Source organism: Theropithecus gelada, chromosome 9, assembly GCF_003255815.1.
Source record: "Theropithecus gelada isolate Dixy chromosome 9, Tgel_1.0, whole genome shotgun sequence".
NCBI classification, from domain to species: Eukaryota; Metazoa; Chordata; class Mammalia; order Primates; family Cercopithecidae; genus Theropithecus; species Theropithecus gelada.
In genome coordinates this window covers 42619785-42644287 of record NC_037677.1, presented here as the reverse complement: position 1 = coordinate 42644287, position 24503 = coordinate 42619785, and the positions used below count along the sequence as shown (strand labels likewise).

Genomic DNA, 24503 nt, shown 5'->3' with positions numbered 1-24503 from the left:
ATTGAGATACAGTAATTGCAGTGGAAGTTGTAAACATCTGCCAAACTATATAACAGCAGCAGTCTTTCAGCTCGAATGACAGTTTGAAAGTATTACTGCAGAATTATTTTCTGATTCCAAAGATGCAATCAAATTTTGAAAAGCCAGGATAAAATCTACTACAACAACAACAAAAGTAATAGCTTCACTATGATCACAGAGATGTTCAGTGATCTAAATGCCTCATCTATTTTCAGCAGAGCCATGGATGCAAGTAATCACAAGGCAGAAGATCTTTTCCTTTTGCTTCTGAACTGCTTTTGGTGGCGATAATACAAATACAAATTGTGGTTGATGTTTGCATAAGGGCACAGACATGCTTGGTCCAAGCTGAAGTAAAGAATGAATGATTCCAAGTTGTGGGCCGTCCTGCCCACATTCTGCATCATGAGGTCAAAATAGCATCTCATATTCTTTGCATTTTCATTGAAGTAACTGTCACAAAATTGTTCTTTTACTTCAGCATTTACACTATTAGAATTGAGTGATTAAAGGATTGTGTGATTTTTTTGGCATTTGATATTCTTAATTTCCTTTGCAGTTAGAAACTCATTGGTTCCTGTAACTAACACAGTTGAGAAAGTTGTTAGTTTATGTAAAGTCTTGAAATAATATTTTAATTCTCAAGAAAAGATTCCAGAATTTTTGTTTACTTTAAAAATAATCCATTGAGTGAAGTTTACTTGTTTTTTGTTCATAGTTTTTTTTTTCACTAGGAAACAAATGTTTTATTCCTTTTTTCTATTGTTCAGACAGATCGTGGTACAGAAAACAGCAGTCTGGCCACAGAGGCTCTGTTTGGTTGATTTCCACAGGCACATGGAGGACAGGAAGGGCGGGATCTCATTTGAGCTCCCACTCTCATTATGACCTTTGACCTCTTCCTGTACCCTCTGCAGCAGTGCTGCATGGAGCCTACTGGGTCTCTAACCTACCTCACTCACCTCTCTGACCACTGACAGGCAGCACAAATCATGTGGGAGTTGTCTCTGCTGACCAAGGTGACATGGGCAGAGAAGCAAAGGCCCCTTACTCTCCCTCTGTCCATTCCAGTGTGCTGGCCACAACAGAGTGGGAATCCTGCAGTCATCACCTGCTGGAGACTCAGCTTCAGGGATGGGAGCCTGTGTCCAGAAAAACTGGGCTGTAGATTGAAGTCTCAGAGGCAGGAAGATTGGAGAGGGGTAGGGTACCAGAGCCCCTGGGGTTATTGCTGATAAGATATACAAGGGCTACATTCCCCAAGGGCAGATTAGAAGCCCTGGGCCTGGAATAGGCACGGTGGCTGACACCTGTAATCCCAGAATTTTGGGAGGCCAAGGCAGGTGGATTGCTTGAGGCCAGGGAAAACCCCATCTCTACTAAAAATACAAAAATTAGCTGGGCGTGGTGCTGCATGCCTATGGTCCCAGCTACTCGGGAGGCCCAGGCATGAGTATCCCTTGAACCCAGGTTGCAGTGAGCTGAGATTGTGCCACTGCATTCCGGTTTGGGTGACAGAGTGGGACTCAAAAAAAAAAGAAAAAAAGCAGCAGATCTGGACCTGGAATCCCTGGGTGTTATGTGAAGGGCAGGGCAGATAGGGCTCCCTGGGGCTTCCCCAGGGAGAAAAATAACCATGGAAGGGTATAGTAGCCTGCTGAAGGCAATGCTGGGCTCACAAACTCCTTGCTTTGCTTTGTATCTCTAATTACTGATCTTCAGAACAGACTGGGGTTGGAGTGGGATAAGGAAGCAAGGTTCTTGTAAAAGGAGTGAAGAGATTCCATGAAGAAAGAAAATGAAAGTGGTGCAAACCTTCCCAGGTCCCAAGACAACTGGAGACTCCTGCCCATGCTCTAAAGGGAAGGAGCTAGACTCTCCAGGGAATAAAGCAGACTCCCAGGAGTGAGAGGTGATGGGGGCAGAGATGAGCAGATGGCTACGTGGCTCAGCCCCTGCCCAGGAAAGCGAGTCCACAGTTCACTAACAGTAATAACCATGAACAAGTAGGTATGAACACTAGAGTCAGCAAACACACACACAAACACATCACAGGAATTGGAGGAGCCTGCAGGCTGCAGTGGTGAGGCAAGAGATTAGTTGGATCATCAGGTGGAGGAATGGTGTTTGAAGGGACAGGGAAGGGCGTGTGGGGACACACAAGTTACTGGCTTCTCTTGGGGAAAGATTTGTTGCTGAAGTGGCTGTTTTCTTAAACATCAACATTTGCATCTAAAAGTTCAAGCAGCTGCTTTTGGGTTGCAGAGGCTTCCCACCGGAGGGCTGCACTTCATTCAATTCTCCGCTTTCTGGATCTTTGTTGCATTTGCAGTGATGAGGTTCCCCACTGGGCTTCCTCCTCTCTTGGGGTCCCTTCTGATTGAAACTGCACTTGCTTCTGCAACCTGGGATAAGGAGGATCCCAGTGGAGAAGAGGACCACAGCACATACCAACCCCCCAGTCCTCAGGGTCTGGTGGTCATAATGAAGAGGGTCAATTTCCTTCTCCCTGTCAGCTGCACCGGCCAGGACAATGAGGGCCAACAGGCTGCATAGAAAGATCAGCACCACCTCCATAGTGCCTGCACAGCCAGTTCCCTCTGAGATGATCCCAGGAGGATGTGTCGAGTCCCAAGGAGCCTGGGAGTGGCATGTTCCTAGTTTTCAGTCTCTTTAGGGATAGGATTATGCAAATTGAAAGAAGAGCAAACAATGTTACTGAAATAATCCATGGCATAGTGGAACCTGAATGCCTTAAAGAAATAATGGCGGCTGGGAGAGGTGGCTCACACCTGGAATCCCAGCACTTTGGGAGGCTGAGGCGGGTGGATCCCTTGAGGTCAGGAGTTTAAGACCAACCTGGTCAATATGGTGAAGCCTTGTCTCTACTAAAAATATACAAAATTAGCCAGACATGGTGGCATGTGCCTGTAATCCCAGCTACTGGGGAGGCTGAGGCAGGAGATTTATTTGAATTCGGAAGGCGGAGGTTGCAGTGACCCAAGATCATACCATTGCACTCCAGCCTGGGAGACAGAATGAGACCCGGTCTGGAAAAACAAACAAACAAAAAAAGGAATATTCACAAGTGTCAAGACTGTTTGTAAAATTGAAAAACATTAGGCCGGGTGCTGTGGCTCATGCCTGTAATCCCAGCACTTTGGGAGGCTGAGGCAGGCGGATCACGAGGTCAGCAGTTTGAAACCAGCCTGGCCAACATAGTGAAGCCCCGTCTCTACTAAAATTACAAAAATTAGCCAGGTGTGGTGGTACAAGCCTGTAGTCCCAGCTACTTGGGACGCTGAGGCAGGAGACTCGCTTGAACCCAGGAGGCGGAGGTTGCGGTGAGCCAAGATCCAGCCTGGGCGACAGAGCGAGACTCCGTCCCCCCCTCCCCGCCAAAAAATCCAATGAATTATGTAGCATTAGGATTCATGGTTGTTTAAAGAAACAGTCCTGGTAGGCTAGGGTGATCATGGGTTGTTAGGATGTGGCAGGCTTTGTGACAGCCCTAGAGACTGGGCAGAACTGGAATATTTGCAATGACTTTCGAGGGATTATACCTAAAAAAAAAAAAATTATGGTAACATGCACATCACGTGAAATTCACAATTAAGACATTTTAAAGTATAGAATTCAATGATTTTAGTACATTCACAGTGTTGTACAACCATAACCACCATTTATTTCTGGAATATTTTCACCACACCAAAAGGAAACATGGTACCCTTAATAAGCAGTGTTGTAACTTAATAAGCAGTTGCTCCCTTTTCCCCCCTCTGCTCCCAACCCCTAGCAACCAATAATCTCCTTTCTGTCTTTATAGATTTGCCTGTTTTGGATATGGCATACGAATGTGATCATACAATTTGTAGCCTTTTGTGTCTGATCTCTCACTTAGGATAATGATTTCAAGACCCATTTTTGTTGTAGTTATATATCAGTACTTTGTCCCTTTTTATGATTGAACAATATTCTGTTATATGGATATACCAACTTTTGTTTATCCATTCATCTGTTAATGGACATTGGGGGTCATCCTGTGTTTCGCTATTGTGAATAGTGCTCCTACGAGCATTCATGTACAAATATTTGTTAGAATACATGCTTTCAATTGTTCTGGGTATATACCTACGAGTGAAATTGCTGGAGGATATGGTAATTTTACGTTTAATTTATTGTGAATCTGACAGTTTTCCACAGCAGGGTGCTTTGCAATCCATAGGAATTTTTAGTTAGCTTTTCTATTTCTGCAAAAATGTATGCTGAGTTTTTGATAAGTATTGCATTGGGTAAGTATTAGAGTGGGTGATAACACTTTGGGGAGTGTTATCTTAATATTAAATCTTATAATCCATGAACATAAGATTTTTTTTCCCCTAGGTCTTCTGTCCTTCATTAATGTTTTGTAGTTTTCAGTGTACAAGTGTTGCATATCCTTGCTTAAATTTATTAAATAGTTTTTTGTTTAAATGCTGTTGTAAATTATATGAAATTCAGACTTCAGTGTCTATAAAGTTTTATCAGAACTCAGCCATACTCATGTATTTATGTATAGTCTGTGGGTACTTTCACACTACAAGGGCAGAGTTGACTGGTTGCAGTAGAGACTGTAATGGCCCACAAGCCTAAAATTTCTTTTGTTTAAATGCTGTTGTAAGTGGAATTGTCAATTTGCTTTTTTACTCTTCATTGTAATGACAACTAATTTTTGAGTGTTGATCTTGTATCAACACTCAAAATCTTGTATCAAAAACAAATTTTGCTGAATTTGTTTCCTACTTCTAGCAGTTTCTTTGTGGATTCTTTAGTATTTTCTGCATATAAGATCATGTCATCTGCAAACAAAACTATTTTATTTTTTTCTTTCCAATTTGGGTTTGTTTATTTATTTACTTAGCCTAATTGCTCTGGCTGGAATTTTTAGTACAGTGTTGAATATATGTGGCCAAAGCAGGCATCTTTATTTATTGTTGGTTTTTTTGTTTTAGCAATCTTAACCATTTTTGGATGTACAGTTCAGAAGCAGTGTTAAGTATATTCATATTGTACATCTAATCTCCGGAACTTTTTCATTTTGGGAAATTGAAATTCTGTACCCATTAAACAGTAACTCCTCATTTTCCCCTCCTCCTTGCCCCTGGCAACCGCCATCCTACTTTCTGTTTCTATGAGTTTCATTATTTTTGCTATATCTTATATAAGTGAAATCATACAGTATTTGTCTTATGACTGGGTTATTTCACTTAGCATAATGTCCTCAAGCTTCCTCAGTGTTGTAGCATGTGTCAGAATTTATCTCCTTTCTAATGTTGAATGATATTTCATTGTCCCCATGTTTTGTTTATTCATTCATCTGTCAGTGGACATTTGGGTTCCTTCCTCTTTTTAACTGTTGTGAATAATGCTACTGTGAACATGGGTGTACAACTATCTCTTTGAGATCCTTCTTTCAGTTCTTTGGGTATATACTCAAATGTGGTATGGCTGGAACCTGTGGTAATTCTATTTTTAATTTCTTGAGGAAACACCAACGTGTTTTCTACAGAAGGTGCACCATTTTACAGTCCCATCCTCAGTGTACAAGATTCTGATTTCTCCATATCCTTGCCAACACTCATTATTCTCTTTTGTTGTTTTGATAGCAGTCATTGTGTTGGGTATATGGTAATTTTTCATTGTGGTTTTGATTTATATTTCCCTAATGATTAGTGATGTTGAGCATATTTTCATAAGCTTGTTGACCATTTATATATCTTTTATGGAGAAATGTCTGTTCAAGTCCTCTGTCCATCTTTGAATCAGGTTATTTTGTTTGTTTTGAGTTGTAGGGGTTCTTTATATACTTTTTATGTTAATTCCTCCTCAGATACATGAATTGTGAATATTTCTTCCTGTTGTGTTGGTTGCCTTTTCATTCAGTTAACTGTGTTCTTTGATGCACAATTTTTAAGTTTGATGCAGTCCAATTTATTTTTACTTCTGTTGCCTGTGGTTTTTGGTATTATATCCAAGAAAACATTGCCACATATAATGTCAAGAATCCATTCTACTATGTGTTCTGCCATGAGTTTTGTAACTTTAGTTCTTAGATTTGGGTCTTTGATTCATTTTGAGTTAATTTTTTTTGTAGTTTTGTTTTGCATGTGGCTATCCAGTTTTACCAACACTATTTGGTAAAAAAATTGTCCTTTCTCTAGTGCTGTTCTTGACAACTTTGTTGAAAATCATTTTACCATAGGTGCCTGGGTTTTCAAGATTATTTTGGCTATTTGAGATCCCTTAAAATTCCATGTAAATTTCAGGATGATTTATTCCTATTTCTGTTACTATGTGTCCTTTGTAGACTGACCTTTTTTTTAAAAAAAAATCAATATGTAGTGTTTTTCTCTTGTAATAATATTTGACTTAAAGTCTCTTGTCTCAGGATAGCCACCCTGGCATTCTTTAGGTTGCTATCCTCTTCTGTCATTTCAATTTCAACCTTTTGTGTTGTGGGTTTGTATCTAAAGAGGGTGTCTTGTAGACAATATATAGCTGGATCATATATTTGTATTTATTTTGCCAATTTCTTTTTTCTTTTCTTTTTCTTTTTTTTTTGAGACAGAGTCTCACTGTGTCGCCAAGGGTGGAGTGCAGTGGTGTGATCTTGACTCTCTGCAACCTCTGCCTCCAGGGTTCAAGCAATTCTGCTTCAGCCTCCCGAGTAGCTGGGATTACAGCTGCACACCACTACACCTGGCTAATTTTTGTATTTTGTTTGTTTGTTTGTTTAGTAGAGACGGGGTTTCACCGTATTGGTCAGGCTAGTCTCAAACTCCTGACCTGTGATCCACCTGCCTTGGCCTCCCAAAGTGCTGGGATTACAGGTGTGAGCCACCGAGCCCAGCCTATTTTGCCAATTTCTGTCTTTTACTTGAGAGTTTATTTACATTTAGAGTAAAAGATAAACTGATAAAGCACTTATGCCTCTTTGCTATTTGTTTTCCATGTGTATTACATCTTGTTTTCAGTTTTTCTGTGTATGCCTTCTTTTGTGTTTGTTTTTTTCTAACGTGTCATTTTAATTCCTTTTGTATTTCTTTGTAGTCATTATTTACCTAGTGTTAATACTTGGAGTTGCAATTAACATCTTGAATTTATAACAATCTAGCTTGCATTACTACCAACTGAGCCTTAATATTATATTAAAACTCTGCCCCTATACAGCTTTGTCCCTGTCCTTTGTCTTCTTATTGTCACATTTTATGCCTTTGTAAATTGTGTGCACATTACCATATATTTATAATTATTGTTTTATGTATTTGTCTTTTAAATCATATAGAAAAAAGCACATAAAAGCCAAGAATACAATAAGACTGGCTTTTGCATTTACTTACAGTAGTTACTTTTACCATTTGAATTTTTTGTATGTTTGGATTGGAGTTACCGTCTAGTGTCCTTTTGTTTCAACCTTTAGGACTTCCTTTTGCATTTCTTATAGGACAGGTCTAGTACTAATAAATTCTCTCAGATTCTGCTGATCTAGGAATGTTTTAATTTCTCCTTCATTTTTGAAAGGCAGTTTTGCCAAATGTAGAATTTTTGATATTTTTTTTTCTTTTGGCACTTTAAAGGTGCCATTATCCTACTGCCTCTGGCCTTCATAGTTTCTAATAAAAGACTGGCTGTTAATCTTATTTCAGATCCTTTGTACATGGTTAGTCCCTTATCTCTTGCTACTTTCAAGATTCTTTGTCTTTTGACAATTTATTATTTCTCTCAGTTTGAAGTTCTTTGAGGTTATCCTAATTATAGTTTCTTGAGAGTCTTGGACATGAGATTCACATCTTTCATCAATTTGGAAGGTCTTCAGACATTATTTCTTCGGATATTTTTTGGTTCCATTTTCTCCTCTTTGTCAGCAACTCTTGTTATTAACTTTTGGTATGCTTGATGTTGTCTCATGGATCTCTTAGGCACTGTCCATTTTTCACCATGTTTCTCTGCTCCACAGAATGAGTAACCTCCATCAGTGTCTTCAGTTTTGCTGATTCTTTGTTCTCTTTGAGCTCCAATCTGTTATTAAATCCTTTCACTGAATTTAAACAATTTTAGTTTCTGTACTTGTCAGCTCCAGACAGTCCTAATTACATTTTTATAATTTTGTTCTCTAATTTAATATTTTGTATTTGGCACAGCATCATTCTCCTGGTTTGTCTTAGTTCTTTGTCTGGTTTCATTTAGCTCTTCGAGCACATTTAGAACAGTTGATTTCAATTCTTTATCTAGTGAGACCAATATCAAAGGTGTCTTTGAGGACAGGTTTTATTCATTTCTTTTTTCTGTGTATCTGTGGGTCATATTACCTTCTTTGCATTCCTCATAATTTTTTATTGAAAACTGAGCATTTTGAATATTAAAATGTGCTAATTCTAGAAATCAGATTCTTTTCCCCAGAATTTGTTGTTGCTGTTTATTTTGCATTGTTTGTTTATTTTGTGACTTTTCTAAACTGTTTTTGTACAGTCAGTGTTCTTTGTTGTACATGGTCACTGAAACCTTTGTTCTGTTAGTGGTCAGTTTGTGATTTGACAGAGATTTCTTTAAATGCCCAGAGCCAAAACAAAACAAAAAACTCTTCTGGTCTTTGCATATCGCTTCTGTTTTAGGGCGCTCCTGTAATGGTTTGCCAGGCCATTTACATCTCTCTGTAAAACTTTACTTCCTGCTTACACTGAGCCTAAGGTCGACCAGACATGAAAGCTTAGATTCCTCTCAGGTTTTTTCTGAGCATGCATATTGCCCTGGCCTTGCACATGACCTCAATTCCCTGGTTTATGCAGGAGCTTTTCAAACCCCTTATCCCCACCCCTGGCCCCCACATATTTCCTTCCCAGTTTTTCCATTCGCAGTTTTATCAGTCCACCTGCTGCTTTTCTCATCTGGCTGCTGTGACCTGATAATTGCCTTTAAATGCTTTCAACAAGCACTTCCTGGAAGAATAGCCCTAGCCCTGAGAAAGTTCCAAGGCAGGCAAAACAAAGACAAGCCTCTGAGCCACTTTTTCAGAGAGCCTGCATAGACAGATCAAAATACACAACTACAGTTCTCTGAAAACAAGGTGCATACTGTCCACTTTGGCACAGGCATCAGCAAGCCATACCAGGAATGTTCTGGGTGTACTAGGTTTTTAATTAGATTGGAGAATTCTGAAAAGCTTGATGCTGAGAGGGTTTTTTTTTTTTCCAGCTTAATTGTTGCTTTAGTTTGGGATGGAGTTTTGGAGTTACCTATTCCATTTTCAGCCTGCCTCCCACATCAATTTTTGAGTAATTACTCTGTGGCACAACAGATGTACCTAGCCCATCTTGTCCTTTTCCTGCACTACCTCTGCCATTAGCCATTTCTCCAAAGGACATTGTTCTTTCTAGTGGAGGATGGAATTTAAAAAGCAAGATCTGGGTGCTCATTGCTAAAGGTTGTCACTGTCTCAGACCCTCTCAATTGACAGAATTAGGAAATATATATGTGTATGTATACACATACACAAATACACATGTGTGCACCTATTTTTATATTGGTCTATCTATACATGTTTTTTAAACAATGAGTTTACATAGACATTTTCCAGTTTCAATCTTAACCCCATAGCCTTTCTGTTTTCCATCTTTGTAACTTCTTTCCCCAACAGTGAGAAATCAGGCTATACCATTATCCACAATATTTATATTTATTTGCTCCTTCTCCCTGTTTGTATCCATTTTTTTTTTTTTTTTTTTTTTTTTTTTGAGATGGAGTTTCACTCTTGGTGCCCAGGCTGTATGCAGTGGCACGATCTCAGCTCACCACTACCTCCACCTTCTGGGTTCAAGTGATTCTCCTACCTCAGCCTTCCAAGTAGCTGGGATTAGAGGCATGCACCACCACGCCTGGATAATTTTGTATTTTTAGAAGAGACGGGGTTTCTCCATGTTGGTCAGGCTGGTCTCAAACTCCCAACCTCAGGTGATCTGCCCACCTTGACCTCCCAAAGTGTTGGGATTACAGACGTGAGCCACTGCACCCGGCTGATATCTAATGTCTTAAACCTGCCAGTGCTACCTGTCTCCTCACCTCTGGTTTGATCCCTTAGATCATCATCTTCCTGGAATTATCCATACTTGCTATATTAAATATTCAAATCAGTTTTGATGTATTAAAACATTTTAGAAGTTAAAAGGTACCATTTGACTAAGTCTTATTTTTGGAAAAACATTATTACTTTATGTAAGCTTATCAAAAATAAAATTTCTGATTATTGGTAGCACAGTATCTAAACCTCTTTCTCCAGGTTGTCAAGCCACTACTGTGTCCATTAAGTTATAAGGACACTAATCCCATTCATGAGGGCAGAGCTTCCTAATCACCTCCTAAAGGCCATGCCTCTTTGTACTATTGCAATGGTATTAGATTCAATGAAGTTGTGAAGGGCACAAACATTCAGACCATAACACTAAGTATTTTATTCTACTGGATACTATCATAAACGGAATTATTTTCTGAATTTCATTTTGGATGGTTCATTGTTGGAGTATTAAAAAAAAAAACAACTAATTGTTATGTGTTGATTTTGTACTCTGCAACTTCGCTGAAACCATTTGTTAGTTCAGATTTTTTGTGGATTATTTGCTAAATAATGTTATCTGCAAATAGAGTAGTTTTACTTCTGCCTTTCAATTTGAATGTCTTTTATTCCTCTGTTTTCTGAGTTTTGTTATCCTCAAATAGTATTGGATTTTGTGTTTTTTTTCTGCATCATTGATATGATCACGTGTTTATTCATTTGTTTTATTAATGTGGTGTCTTACACTGATTAATTTTCTTATATCGAACCACTCTTGCATTCCTGGGATAGATCCAACTTGGTCATAGTATGTAATGTTTTTAATATGCTGCCAAATTTGGTTTGCTAGTATTTTATTGATTTTTTTTTGCATCTGTGTTCATAAGGGATATTAGCCTGTAATTTTGTTTTCCTGTGAAGTCTTTTTTTGGCTTTGGTATCAAGATAATGCTGGCTGGCACCCACAGGAATAAAACTCACAGGAATGAGTTAGGAAGTATTCCCTTCTAATTTTTGGAAATGTTTGAGGAAGATTAGTATTATTTCTTTAATTTGATAGAATTCACCAGTGAAGCCATCTTACCCTGGATTTTTTTCCCTTGGGCAGGTTTTTAAAAAATTACTGATATATCTCTTTACTTTTTGTAAGTATGTTGAGATTTTATATTTCTTCTTGAGTCAGTTTTAGTAATTTGTGTCCTTCTAGGAAATGTGTCTATTTCATTAACTTAATTTATTAGTGTACAGTTGTTCATAGTATTCTCTTATAACTCATTTTTTTTGTAATGTCACTTTCATTTCTGATTTTAGTTCTTTGCATTTTTTTCTTTAGTAAATCTAGCTAAAAATTTATTTAATTTTGGAATGCTCTTTTTTTCCTGAGATAGATATATATATATATATATATATATATATATATATATATATATATATATCTTTTAATCTCAAAATGTATATATATTTTGAGATGGAGTCTCACCCTATCACCCGGGCTGGAGTTCAGTGGCATGATATTGGCTCACTGCAACCTCTGCCTCCCGAATTCAAGAGATTCTCCTGCGTCAGCCTCCTGAGTAGCTGAGATTATAGGCATCCACCACCACGCATGGCTATTATTTGTATTTTTAGTAGAGACGGGGTTTCACCATGCTGGCCAGGCTGGTCTTGAACTCCAGACCTTAAGTCTCTCCCCAGCTTCAGAATCATCTTTGTAGCCTTCCACTGGACATGCTCACTTCCATGACATGAAGACATTCCAAGATGTCCATGGCCTGCATGTGTCTTACTGTCTGCCCTCTACCCTCCCACAACACCCAACCTCCTGGTTCTAATTTCCAGATCTTCTAAGGCCTCTATGCAGGCCCTCTGGAAGTAGCCCTTGCTCTCTTCCTTTGCTTAGTGAATTCCCTCTTCTACATCTCCACTGCTGCCCCTTAATATAGACAATCTACCTCTAATGCTGCTCTCCAGCACAGTCTCCACTCTACTTTGGTGGCATTGCTTCCTCAGTGAAAATGAATTACGTTACAGGGATTTGGGTGTGTATTTTCAGTTCACCATCAATTCTGCTATTTGCATCAGTGATGTGGAGTAGGGGAGCAGGGAGTCTATGGCCTAAAGGAAGTGTGCAAGATAATTGGGTTTATGTATATACTGCCAGTCCTTTAGAGCATTGGAGGAAAATATCAGCTTGGATATTTATATTTTTATCTAAAAAATAAGAACAAAATTAAGCTTTCCTTATATGTGGATTGATTGTATTTTACTTTATAAATAAATATAAATAAAATTAGTAGTTGCTAAACATTTTTACAGATCAGTTGAGTGAAAAATATTTGGAGAACACTAACAGGATTAAAGCCAAAAGTATTTCCTAGTCTTCCTCATCTCCCATGCCTATGCAACCTTTACCTCATCGCAGGTAAGACATGCTCTTATCTTGTTAAGCAAGTCCACTGACTTGCTACATATTTTTTACGGTTTTTAACCATTTTTTTTTTTCAATTTAAGTTCTAGGGTACATGTGCACAACGTGCAAGTTTGTTACACATGTATAAATGTGCCATGTTGGTGTGCTGCACACATTAACTCCTCATTTACATTAGGTATATCTCCTAATGCTATCCCACCCCTTCCCCTCTCCCCACAATAGGCCCCGGTGTGTGATGTTCCCCTTCCTGTGTCCAAGTGATCTCATTGTTCAATTCCCACCTATGAGTGAGAACATGTGGTGTTTGGTTTTCTGTTCTTGCGATAGTTTGCTGAGAATGATGGTTTCCAGCTGCATCCATGTCCCTACAAAGGACACGAACTCATCCTTTTTTATGGCTGCATAGTATTCCATGGTGTATATGTGCCACATTTTCTTAATCCAGTCTGTCACTGATGGACATGTGGGTTGATTCCAAGTCTTTGCTATTGTGAATAGTGCCACAGTAAACTTACATGTGTATGTGTCTTTATAGCAGCATGATTTATAATCCTTTGGGTATATACCCAGTAATGGAATGGCTGGGTCAAATGGTATTTCTAGTTCTAGATCCTTGAGGAATCGCCACACTGTTTTCCACAATGGTTGAACTAGTTTACAATCCCACCAACAGTGTAGAAGTGTTCTTATTTCTCCACATCCTCTCCAGCACCTGTTGTTTCCTGACTTTGTAATGATTGCCATTCTAACTGGTGTGAGATGGTATCTCATTGTGGTTTTGATTTGCATTTCTCTGATGGCAAGTGATGATGAGCATTTTTTCTTGTGTCTGTTGGCTGTATAAATGTCTTCTTTTGAGAAATGTCTGTTCATATCCTTTGCCCACTTTTTGATGGGGTTGTTTGTTTTTTTCTTGTAAATTTGTTTCAGTTCTTTGTAGGTTCTGAATATTAGCCCTTTGTCAGATGAGTAGATTGCAAAAATTTTCTCCCATTCTGTAGGTTGCCTGTTCACTCTGATGGTAGTTTCTTTTGCTGTACAGAAGCTCTTTAGTTTAATTAGATCCCATTTGTGAATTTTGGCTTTTGTTGCCATTGTTTTTGGTGTTTTAGACATGAAGTCCTTGCCCATGCCTATGTCCTGAATGGTTTTACCTATGTTTTCTTCTAGGGTTTTTATGGTTTTAGGTCTAACATTTAAGTCTCTAATCCATCTTGAATTAATTTTCATATAAGGAGTAAGGAAAGGATCCAGTTTCAGCTTTCTACTTGTGGCTAGCCAGTTTTCCAAGCACCATTTATTAAATAGGGAATCCTTTCTCCATTTCTTGTTTTTGTCAGGTTTGTCAAAGATCAGATGGCTGTAGATGTGTGGTATTATTTCTGAGGGCTCTGTTCTGTTCCATTGGTCTGTATCTCTGTTTTCATATTAGTACCATGCTGTTTTGGTTACTGTAGTCTTGTAGTATACTTTGAAGTCAGGTAGTGTGATGCCTCCAGCTTAGTTCTTTTGACTTAGGATTGTCTTGGCAAAGTGGGGTCTTTTTTGGTTCCATATGAACTTTAAAGCAGTTTTTTTCCAATTCTGGGAAGAAAGTAATTGGTAGCTTAAAGGGGATGGCATTGAATCTATAAATTACCTTGGGCAGTATGGCCATTTTCACGATATTGATTCTTCCTATCCATGAGCATGGTGTGTTCTTCCATTTGTTTGTGTCCTCTTTTATTTCACTGAGCAGTAGTTTGTAGTTTTTCTTGAAGAGGTCCTTCACATCCCCTGTAAGCTGGATTCCTAGGTATTTTCTTCTCTTTGAAGCAATTGTGAATGGAAGTTCATTCATGATTTGGCTCTCTGTTTGTCTGTTATTGGTGTATAAGAATGCTTGTGATTTTTGCACATTTATTTTGTATCCTGAGACTTTGCTGAAGTTGCTTATTAGCTTAAGGAGTTTTTGGGCTGAGATGATAGGGTTTTCTAAATATACAATCATGTCATCTGCAAACTGGGACAATATGACTTCTTCTTTTCCTAATTGAATACCCTTTATTTCTTTCTCTTGACTGATTGCCCTAGCCAGAACTTCCAACACTATGTTGAGTAGGAGGGGTGAGAGAGGGCATCCTTGTCTTGTGCCAGTTTTCAAAGGGAATTTTTCCAGTTTTTGCCCATTCATTATGATATTGGCTGTGGGTTTGTCATAAATAGCTCTTATTATTTTGAGATACGTTGCATCAATACCGAATTTATTGAGTTTTTAGCATGAAGGGCTGTTGAATTTTGATCAAAGGCCTTTTCTGCATCTGTTGAGATAATCATGTGTTTTTTGTCTTTGGTTCTGTTTATATGCTGGATTATGTTTATTGATTTGCATATGTTGAACCAGCCTTGCATCCTAGTGATGAAGCCCACTTGATCATGGTGGATAAGCTTTTTGATGTGCTGCTGGATTCAGTTTGCCAGTATTTTATTGAGGATTTTTGCATTGATGTTCATCAGGGATATTGGTCTAAAATTCTCTCTTTTTATTGTGTCTCTGCCAGGCTTTTGTATCAGGATGATGTTGGCCTCATAAAATGAGTTAGGTAGTATTCCCTCTTTTTTAATTGATTGGGATAGTTTCAGAAGGAATGGTACCACCCCCTCCTTGTACCTCTGGTATAATTCGGCTGTGAATCCATCTGGTAATGGACATTTTTTGGTTGGTAGGCTATTAATTATTGGCTCAATATCAGAGCCTACTATTGGTCTATTCAGGGATTCAACTTCTTCCTGGTTTATTCTTGGGAGAGTGTATGTGTCCAGGAATTTATCCATTTCTTCTAGGTGTTTAGTTTATTTGTGTAGAGGTGTTTATAATATTCTCTGATGGTAGTTTGTATTTCTGTAGGGTCAGTGATATCCCCTTTATCATTTTTTATTGTGTCTATTTGATTCTTCTCTCTTTTCTTATTTATTAGTCTTGCTAGCGGTCTATCAATTTTGTTGATCTTTTCAAAAAACCAACTCCTGGATTCATTGATTTTTTTGAAGGATTTTCTGTGTCTCTATCTCCTTCAATTCTGCTCTGATCTTAGTTATTTCTTGCCTTCTCCTAGCTTTTGAATGTGTTTGCTCTTGCTTCTCTAGTGCTTTCAATTGTGATGTTAGGGTGTCTATTTTAGATCTTTTCTGCTTTCTCTTCTGGGCATTTAGTGCTACAAATTTCCCTCTACACACTGCTTTAAACGTGTCCCAGAGATTCTGGTATGTTGTATCTTTGTTCTCATTGGTTTCAAAGAACATCTTTATTTCTGCCTTCATTTTGTTATGAACCCAGTAGTCATTCAGGAGCAGGTTGTTCAGTTTCCATGTAGTTGAGTGATTTTGATTGAGTTTCTTAGTTCTGAGTTCTAGTTTGATTACACTGTGGTCTGAGAGACAGTTATAATTTCTGTTCTTTTATATTTGCTGAGGAGTGCTTTACTTCCACCTATGTGGTCAATTTTGGAATAAGTGTGATGTGGTGCTGAGAAGAATGTATAATCTGTTGATTTGTGGTGGAGAGTTCTGTAGATGTCTATTAGGTCCGCTTGGTGCAGAGTTGAGTTCAATTCCTGGATATCCTTGCTAACTTTCTGTCTCGTTGATCTGTCTAATGTTGACAATGGGGTGTTAAAGTCTCCCATTATTATTGTATGGGAGTCTAAGTCTCTTTGTAAGTCTCTAAGGGCTTGCTTTATGAATCTGGGTGCTCCTGTATTGCATGCATATGTATTTAGGATAGTTAGCTCTTCCTGATAAATTGATCCCTTTACCATTATGTAATGGCCTTCTTTGTCTCTTTTGATGTTTGTTGGTTTAAAGTCTGTTTTATCAGAGACTAGGATTACAACTCCTGCTTTTTTTTTTTGTTTTCCATTTTCTTGGTAGATCTTCCTCCATCCCTTTATTTTGAGCCTATATGTGTCTCTGCATGTGAAATGGGTCTCCTGAATACAGCAAACTGATGGGTCTTGACTCTATCCAATTTGCCAGTTTGTGTCTTTTAGTTGAATCATTTAGCCCATTTACATTTAAGGTAAATATTGTTATGTGTGAACTTGATCCTGTCATTATGATATTAGCTGGTTATTTTGCTCGTTAGTTGATGCAGTTTCTTCCTAGCAGTGATAGTCTTTCATTTGGCATGTCTTTGCAGTGGCTGTTATCAGTTTGCAGTGGCTGTCATCGGTTGTTCTTTCCATGTTTAGTGCTTCCTTCAGGATCTCTTGTAAGGCAGGCCTGGTGGTGACAAAATCTCTAAGCATTTGCTTGTCTGTAAAGGATTTTGTTTCTCCTTCACTTATGAAACTTAGTTTGGCTGGATAGGAAATTCTGGGTTGAAAGTTCTTTTCTTTAAGAATGTTGAATATTGGCCCCCACTCTCTTCTGGCTTGTAAAGTTTCTGCCGAGAGATCTGCTGTTAGTCTGATGGGCTTCCCTTTGTGTGCAACCCGACCTTTCTCTCTGGCTGCCCTTAACATTTTTTCCTTCATTTCAACTTTGGTGAATCTGACAATTATGTGTCTTGGAGTTGCTCTTCACGAGGAGTATCTTTGTGGCGTTCTCTGTATTTCCTGAATTTGAATGTTGGCCTGCATTCCTAGGTTGGGGAAGTTCTCCTGGATAATATCCTGCAGGGTGTTTTCCAGCTTGGTTCCATTGTCCCCGTCACTTTCAGGCACACCGATCTGATGTAGATTTGGTCTTTCACATAATCCCATATTTCTTGGAGGCTTTGTTCATTTCTTTTTATTCTTTTTTCTCTAAACTTCTTTTCTTGCATCATTTCATTCATTTGGTCTTCAATTACTGATAATCTTTCCTCCAGTTGATTGAGTTGGTTACTGAAGCTTGTGCATTTGTCATGTAGTTCTCATGTCATGGTTTTCATCTCTATCACTTCGTTTATGGACTTCTCTGCATTGGTTATTCTAGTTATCCATTCTTCTATTCTTTTTAAAAGGTTTTTAATTTTTTGCGCTGGGTCATTGTTCCTCCTTTAGCTCTGAGAAATTTCATTGACTCAAGCCTTCTTCTCTCAACTCGTGAAAGTCATTCTCGATCCAGCTTTGTTCTGTTGCTGGCGATGAGCTGCATTCCTTTGGAGGGGGAGATGCACTCTAATTTTTTGAATTTACAGCTTTTCTGCACTGCTTTTTCCCCATCTTTGTGGTTTTATCTGCCTTTGGACTTTGATAATGGTGATGTACTGATGAGGTTTTGGTGTGGGTGTCCTTTCTGTTTGTTAGTTTTCCTTCTAACAGCCAGGACCCTCAGCTGCAGGTCTTTTGGATTTTGCTTGAGGTCCACTCCAGACCCTGTTTGGCTGAGTATCCAGCAAGAGGCGGCAGAAGATAGAATATTGCCAAACAGCAAGTGTTGCTGCCTGATTCTTGCTCTGGAAGCTTTGTCTCAGAGTTGTACCCAGCCGTACAAGGTGTGAGGTGTCAGTCTGCACCTAGTGGGGGATGTCTCTCAGTTAGGTTACTCAAGGGTCAGGGACCCACTGGAGCAGGCAGTCTTTCCGTTCTCAGATTTCAACCTCCCTGCTGGGAGAACTACTGCTCTCTTCAAAGCTTTCAGACAGGGACATTTACATCTGCAGAGGTTTCTGCTGCTTTTTGTTTAGCTATACCCTGTCCCCAGAGGTGGAGTCTACAGAGACAGGCAGGCCTCCTTACTCTGTGGTGGGCTCCACCCAGTTTGAGCTTCCTAGCGGCTTCGTTTACCTACTTAAACCTCAGCAATGGCAGGTGCCCCTCCCCAGCCTCGCTGCCACCTTACAGTTAGATCTCAGACTGCTGTGCTAGCAATGAGGTAGGCTCTGTGGGTGTGGGACCCTCTGGGCCAGGCGTTGGATATAGTCTCCTGGTGTGCTGTTTGCTGAGACCCTTGGTAAAGCACAGTATTAGGGTGGGAGTTACCCGATTTTCCAGGTGTTATGTGTCTCAGTTTCCCTTGGCTAGGAAAAGGAATTCCCTTCTCCCTTGAGCTTCCCAGGTGAGGCTATGTCTCACCCTGCTTCAGCTCTCGCTGGTTGGGCTGCACCCACTGACCAGCACCAACTCTCCGACACGCCCCAATGAGATGAATCCAGTACCTCAGTTGAAAATGCAGAAATCACCTGTCTTCTGTGTCGCTCATGCTGGGAGCTGGATGCTGGAGCTGTTCCTATTCGACCATCTTCATTTTTTTTTTTTTTTTTTTTTTTGGTTTTTAAACTTTTATTGAGTTTTTGTTACATGTTTGCAAAGGAACTAAAGTTTTATCACTTCAGTGAAATCTAATATGTTGACACACTCTCACATGAATTTACACAGAACACTTTTGTGATCCATCTGTGTTGCACATATCTGTGGAGTGAGTCCTTTAATCCTGTGGTAGATCTGTTTCTGTATGTATGTTTCCTTGTGAGAAGATATGTTCCTCTTTTGTAATGAAGACTTTTGTATTCAAATTGGAATACTCAGAAACTAGGAAAGCTCTAGGCACATGTAGGCACTAAATATTTTTGCATTAAGTAATAAATTAATGCACCAACAGGATATTTCTCTTGATTTTTTATCCACAATGTGTAACATAAAGCAACATATATCATGGAGGCCCTTTATAACATTTTCTATTTAATTTTCAACAATAAAAATGGTAAGAATTAGTCCCTAAACATCTTTTTTCACGTCAGCTGATTCTTATCACTTCAGACTGAGCAGAACTGTTATTTTCCAGGGATCGGTGTCATTTAAGGATGTGACTGTGGGCTTCACTCAAGAGGAGTGGCAGCATCTGGACCCTGCTCAGAGGACCCTGTCCAGGGATGTGATGCTGGAGAACTACAGCCACTTTGTCTCAGTAGGTAGGTAGGAATTGTTTCCCATGTAGAAGACCAGAATGTATGTCCTTTCTTATCAATAGAAACTTGTGGAACATTTGTAAAATATAATAATAGTTAGGTTTGAGGTTCAGAGGTCAAGGACAATGTATCCCTTTTGGATACCAGAAAGAATGTTTTTTCTCTGCCCCCATAACAGTATTAAATGGGGTGTGTGTGCGTGTGTGTGTACACTGTTTGGTGTATACTGTCTTCCTCCTTCAGGGAAGCCCACCCAGTTTGTCCCAAGTAATATAATTCTCATTCACAGGGTATTGCATTCCTAAACCAGAAGTGATCCTCAAGTTGGAGAAAGACGAGGAGCCATGGATATTAGAGGAAAAATTTCCATTCCAGAGTCATCTGGGTGAGTTAGTAAGTGCCAGATGGATGTAGGTAGATCACAAAGGGTAAGTTCAGATAATAAGACCATTGAAATGTTCTTCAGGAATCATATTTTAGAGGCTCCAGACCTTTGGAAGTAGCATGTTGACATGACCCAAATATCCAGTGGCTCTGAATCACCCAGCATCTCCCAGTATCACTTCCCTACACATGTCTTGTTTTTTTAATTGTAGTATAAATTATATAGTTGTCACAACTTAATGAATTTTATATATATATATATAAATATATATATAACACTCATATACCCATCATTGAGATGAATATATAGAGTGATTTTTCAACACCCCCAGAAAGCTCCCTAGTGTACTCTTCCTAGTAAAGACCATCCCTCCTTCTACAAAATATTAAATATATTTTTCTATACATGCTTTTTTGAGTTGCTCTTTCGTTAGCATTCTACCATATTCACCATTTTTTACAGAATTATTTTAAAATAGCCTGGGCCCTGTGGTTCATGCCTGTAATCCCAGCACTTTGGGAGGCTAAGGTGGGAGGATCGCTTGAGCCCAGGAATTTGAGACTAGCTTGGGCAACACGGGGAGACCCCATCTCTTTGAAGAATTAAAAAGTTAGCCAGGCATGGTGGCACACACCTGCGATCCCATGCCTGGCTAATTTTTGTGATCTCAGCTACTGGGGGACTGAGGTGAGAGTCTTGCTTTAGCCTGGGAAGAGGCTTCAGTGAGCTGTGTTTGTGCCATTGCACTGCAGCCTGGGTGACAGAGCGATTCTGTCTCTAAAATATAAAAAGCAATTAAAATTAAACGTTCAAACAGTAACGATTTCAGCGTGAAGCCTGAAAAAATTTGTGTTTGGAAAAGCTCTCTAGGTAATACTGATAAACGTTATTTTAAAAGTACCATTAATTAAATATCTATGTAGGGCACTGAGAGAAAATCATAGATAAAGTAATGGCTGCCGGGAACATAGTTGGTGAACGAAAACAGAACTGCATGGAATATTTTAAAATTCAGTGTTTAACAAAGAATATTTTTATAGCAATCCAGCTGATGTTTGTGCTTGAATGAATTATACAAACAGTCCTTTCATCTTTTTTAGTAAATGAACCTGGAAGTGGTGGGAAAATTTGGGAGGGCAACTTTTTAAAAACACTGTTAGACTGTAAGCTGACAATGAAAAAGCAATCAGTATAAGATTATGATGGGAATGAGCAATTTATGAGGGACAAACAGCAAAACTTACCTAGAGTGAAATATACTCATTCTAGACTTGTAAAAGAATGGCTTGGTTAAAGTGTTTGTTCTTGGAACCTTGGACTCAATATAGTGTAGTAAAGTTGATGGAATAAAGGGCAAATCCCACAGCTGGAATAGAACCATAAGCCTGATCCTCTGGCAAGGATGGCTTGTTCACTCATTGATTTCACTCTTATTGTTGCATACTTTTATTCCTAGTGAATCAGAGCTAGAAAAACAATTAAGCCAGGTGCAGTGGCTCATGTCTGTAATCCTAGCACTTTGGAAGTTCAATGTGGGTGAATTGCTAGAGGCCAGGAGTTCGAGACCAGTCTGGCTAACATGCCAAAATCCTGTCTCTACTAAAAACATAAAAACTAGCTGAACATGGTGGTGCATGCCTGTAGTCCCAACTGCTTGGGAGGTTGAGGCATGAGAATCACTTGAACCCAGAGAGTAGAGGTTGCAATGAACCGAGATCACGTCACTACACTCCAACCTGGGTGACAGAGCAAGACTCTGTCTCCAAAACAGCAACAACAACAGCAGCAGCAACAACAACACCCAGAATTGGAGTCTGGATTATGGGACTATCTATGAATTAGAAATTTTAGAAATTTGATTTGTTGCTGCTGTGTTGAGTTGAAAAGAGGTATAAGACTGGAAGTGTGCACATTGTTGTCATAATGTAGGTGTGAGGAAATAATGGCCTGAGCTAAGCCTTCAAACATAATGCTAACTTTATTTATCTTACATATCCTTGTCAACTAAGTTTAACAAAGGTGGAAAATGTTTCTGTGATGAAAGCGTGAAATAATTCATTTTGAAGAGGAACCTTATGAATATAATAAAAACGGGAACAGCTTCTGGCTGAATGAAGACCTCGTTTGGCATCAGAAAATTAAAAATTGTGAGCAACCTTTTGAATATAATAAATATGGGAACGCTTTCACTGAGAATTCACTCTTCCTTGTATGTAAGAGAGCTTACACAGGACAGAAAGCCTGCAAGTATACAGAACATGGGAAAACCTGTGATGTGTCATTTTTCATTACTCATCAGCAAACACATCCAAGAGAGAACCACTATGAATGCAAAGAATATGGAGAAAGTATCTTTGAGGAATCAATTCTCCTTGAACATCAGAGTGTTTACCCATTCAGCCAGAGGTTAAATCTCACTCCAATTCAGAGAACCCACTCAATTAACAATATTATTAAATATAATGAATGTGGAACCTTTTTCAGTGAAAAATTAGTCCTTCATTTACAACATAGAACATATACAGGAGAAAAGCCTTATGAATGTCATGAATATGGAAAAACCTTCACCCAGAAGTCAGCCCACACGAGACATCAGAAAACACACACGGGGAAAACCCTATGAATGTCATGAATGTGTGAAGACCTTCTGTAAGAATTCGGACCTCATTAAACATCAAACAACTTGCACAGGGGAGAGATCTTACAGATGTCAAGAATGTGGGAAATCCTTCAGTGAAAAGTCAACCCTTACTCAACATCAGAGAACACACACAGGAGAAACCATATGAATGTCATGAATGTGGGAAAGCCTTCTCATTTAAGTCAGTCCTTACTGTGCATCAGAAAACACAGGGGAGAAGCCCTATGAATGGTATGCATGTGGGAATGCCTTTCTGAGAAATCAGACCTCATTGAACATCAAAGAATTCACACAGGAGAAAAACCTTATGAATGTAATGAATATGGGAAGTCATTCTCTGAGAAGTCAACCCTTACTAAACATCTAAGAACTCACACAAGTGAGAAACCTTATGAATGTATTCAGTGTGGAGAATTTTTCTGCTACTACTCAAGTTTCACAGAACATCTGAGAAGACATACAGGGGAGGAACCTTTCAGATGTAATGAATGTGGGAAAACCTTCTATCAGAAGTCTACCCTAATTGTTCCCCAGAGAACTTATATAAGACAGAAACCCTACGAATGTAATGAATGTGGAAAATCATTCTGTGTGAAATCAAAACTCATTGCACATCATAGAACACACACAGGGGAGAAACCCTGTGAATGTAATGTTTGTGGAAAATCATTCCATATTAAGTCAAAACTAACTGTATGTCAGAGAACACACTTGGGGTGAAATCCTAGAGATGTAGTAAGTGAGGGAAATTACTCTGGGTGAAGTCAGAACTTTGTAGAACAGAGAACGTAAAGGGTGAGAGAAATCTGTTAATATAATGATAATGAGAACACCTTTGCCCTGAAGTCAATTCTTACAGTATAGAAGAAAACTTAAAGAGGGAAAAAACAATATGAAGATATGGAATGCAGGAAAACATTATTCTGGAATTTGGACCATACATTATATTATAAAACTGAAAGTGGAAAAAAATTATTGGTGATTGAATATAGGAAACATTTTGCTCAATGTCACCCCTCAGTAAACATCAGAGAGTTCATACAGGGTTAAATGTGGCTCAGCATCCCTAGGTTGAAAAGGGACACATTTTTCTGCTACTACTCCAGTTTCACAGAACATCTGAAAAGACACACAGGAGAGAAACCTTTTGGGTGTAATGAATGTGGGAAAGCCTTTCGTCAGAAGTCAGCCCTAATTGTTCACCACAGAACTCATATAAGACAGAAACCCTATGGATATAATGAATGTGGAAAATCATTCTGTGTGAAGTCAAGAGGCCAGAGAAAATGCACAAACTATAGGAAACTATAGGAAAGAATTTACTATGAGGTTATATTTTATAGAGCATATGTAATAAGAAGTACCTTCTCAGTGAACATCACATAGTAGAGAAAGTATTTTTAATTGTATCCAATGTGTGGACGTTTTAAGTTAAAATCTAAATTTAATATAGACCAGAGGTGTTGATTTGCAGGATATCTAGCAATTTAAGAAAATGTGGAAAAAAGGTTTTTTCTTTCTTTTTTTTTTATTTTGAGATGGAGTCTTGCTGTGTCACCCAGGCTGGAGTGCAGTGGCACAATCTCGGCTTGCTGCAAGCTCCGCCTCCTGGGTTCATGCCATTCTCCTGCTTCAGCCTCCCAAGTAGCTGGGACTACAGACGCCCACCACCACGCCCGGCTAATTTTTTGTATTTTTAGTAGAGACAGGGTTTCACTGTGATCTCAATCTCCTGACCTCATGATCTGCCCACTTTGGCTTCCCAAAGTGCTGGGATTACAGGCATGAACCACCACGTGAAAAAAGGTTTTTATTGACAAATAGTATTTTATTTTGTTAATATCTGGTTTAGTTCATTGTCAAGACTATTTTCTAAGAGACTTGAAAAGATGCCACTCTGGAGCCAATGGCTATAAGTAGTTCAAAAGTTTATTGCTTAGCCATATGTAAAATAAGGGAAGATTTTTTAGCAAAGGCAACCACAAACAAGAGTGCTCTTGGATGTCCAGGAAGAAAGAGAAAGACCCTTAATCTGGGGCCATAGGGCAGCAGCCCACCAGCAGATTTTTT

At 38.9% G+C, this 24503-nt stretch overlaps 2 pseudogenes; one reads left to right on the top strand and one right to left on the bottom strand.

The window, feature by feature from the left end:
* Positions 1 to 2315: 2315 nt before the first annotated feature.
* Positions 2316 to 2598, bottom strand: LOC112632100 (annotated as a pseudogene).
* A 9900-nt stretch (positions 2599 to 12498) lies between these two features.
* On the top strand, positions 12499 to 23699 carry LOC112631024 (annotated as a pseudogene).
* Positions 23700 to 24503: the final 804 nt, after the last annotated feature.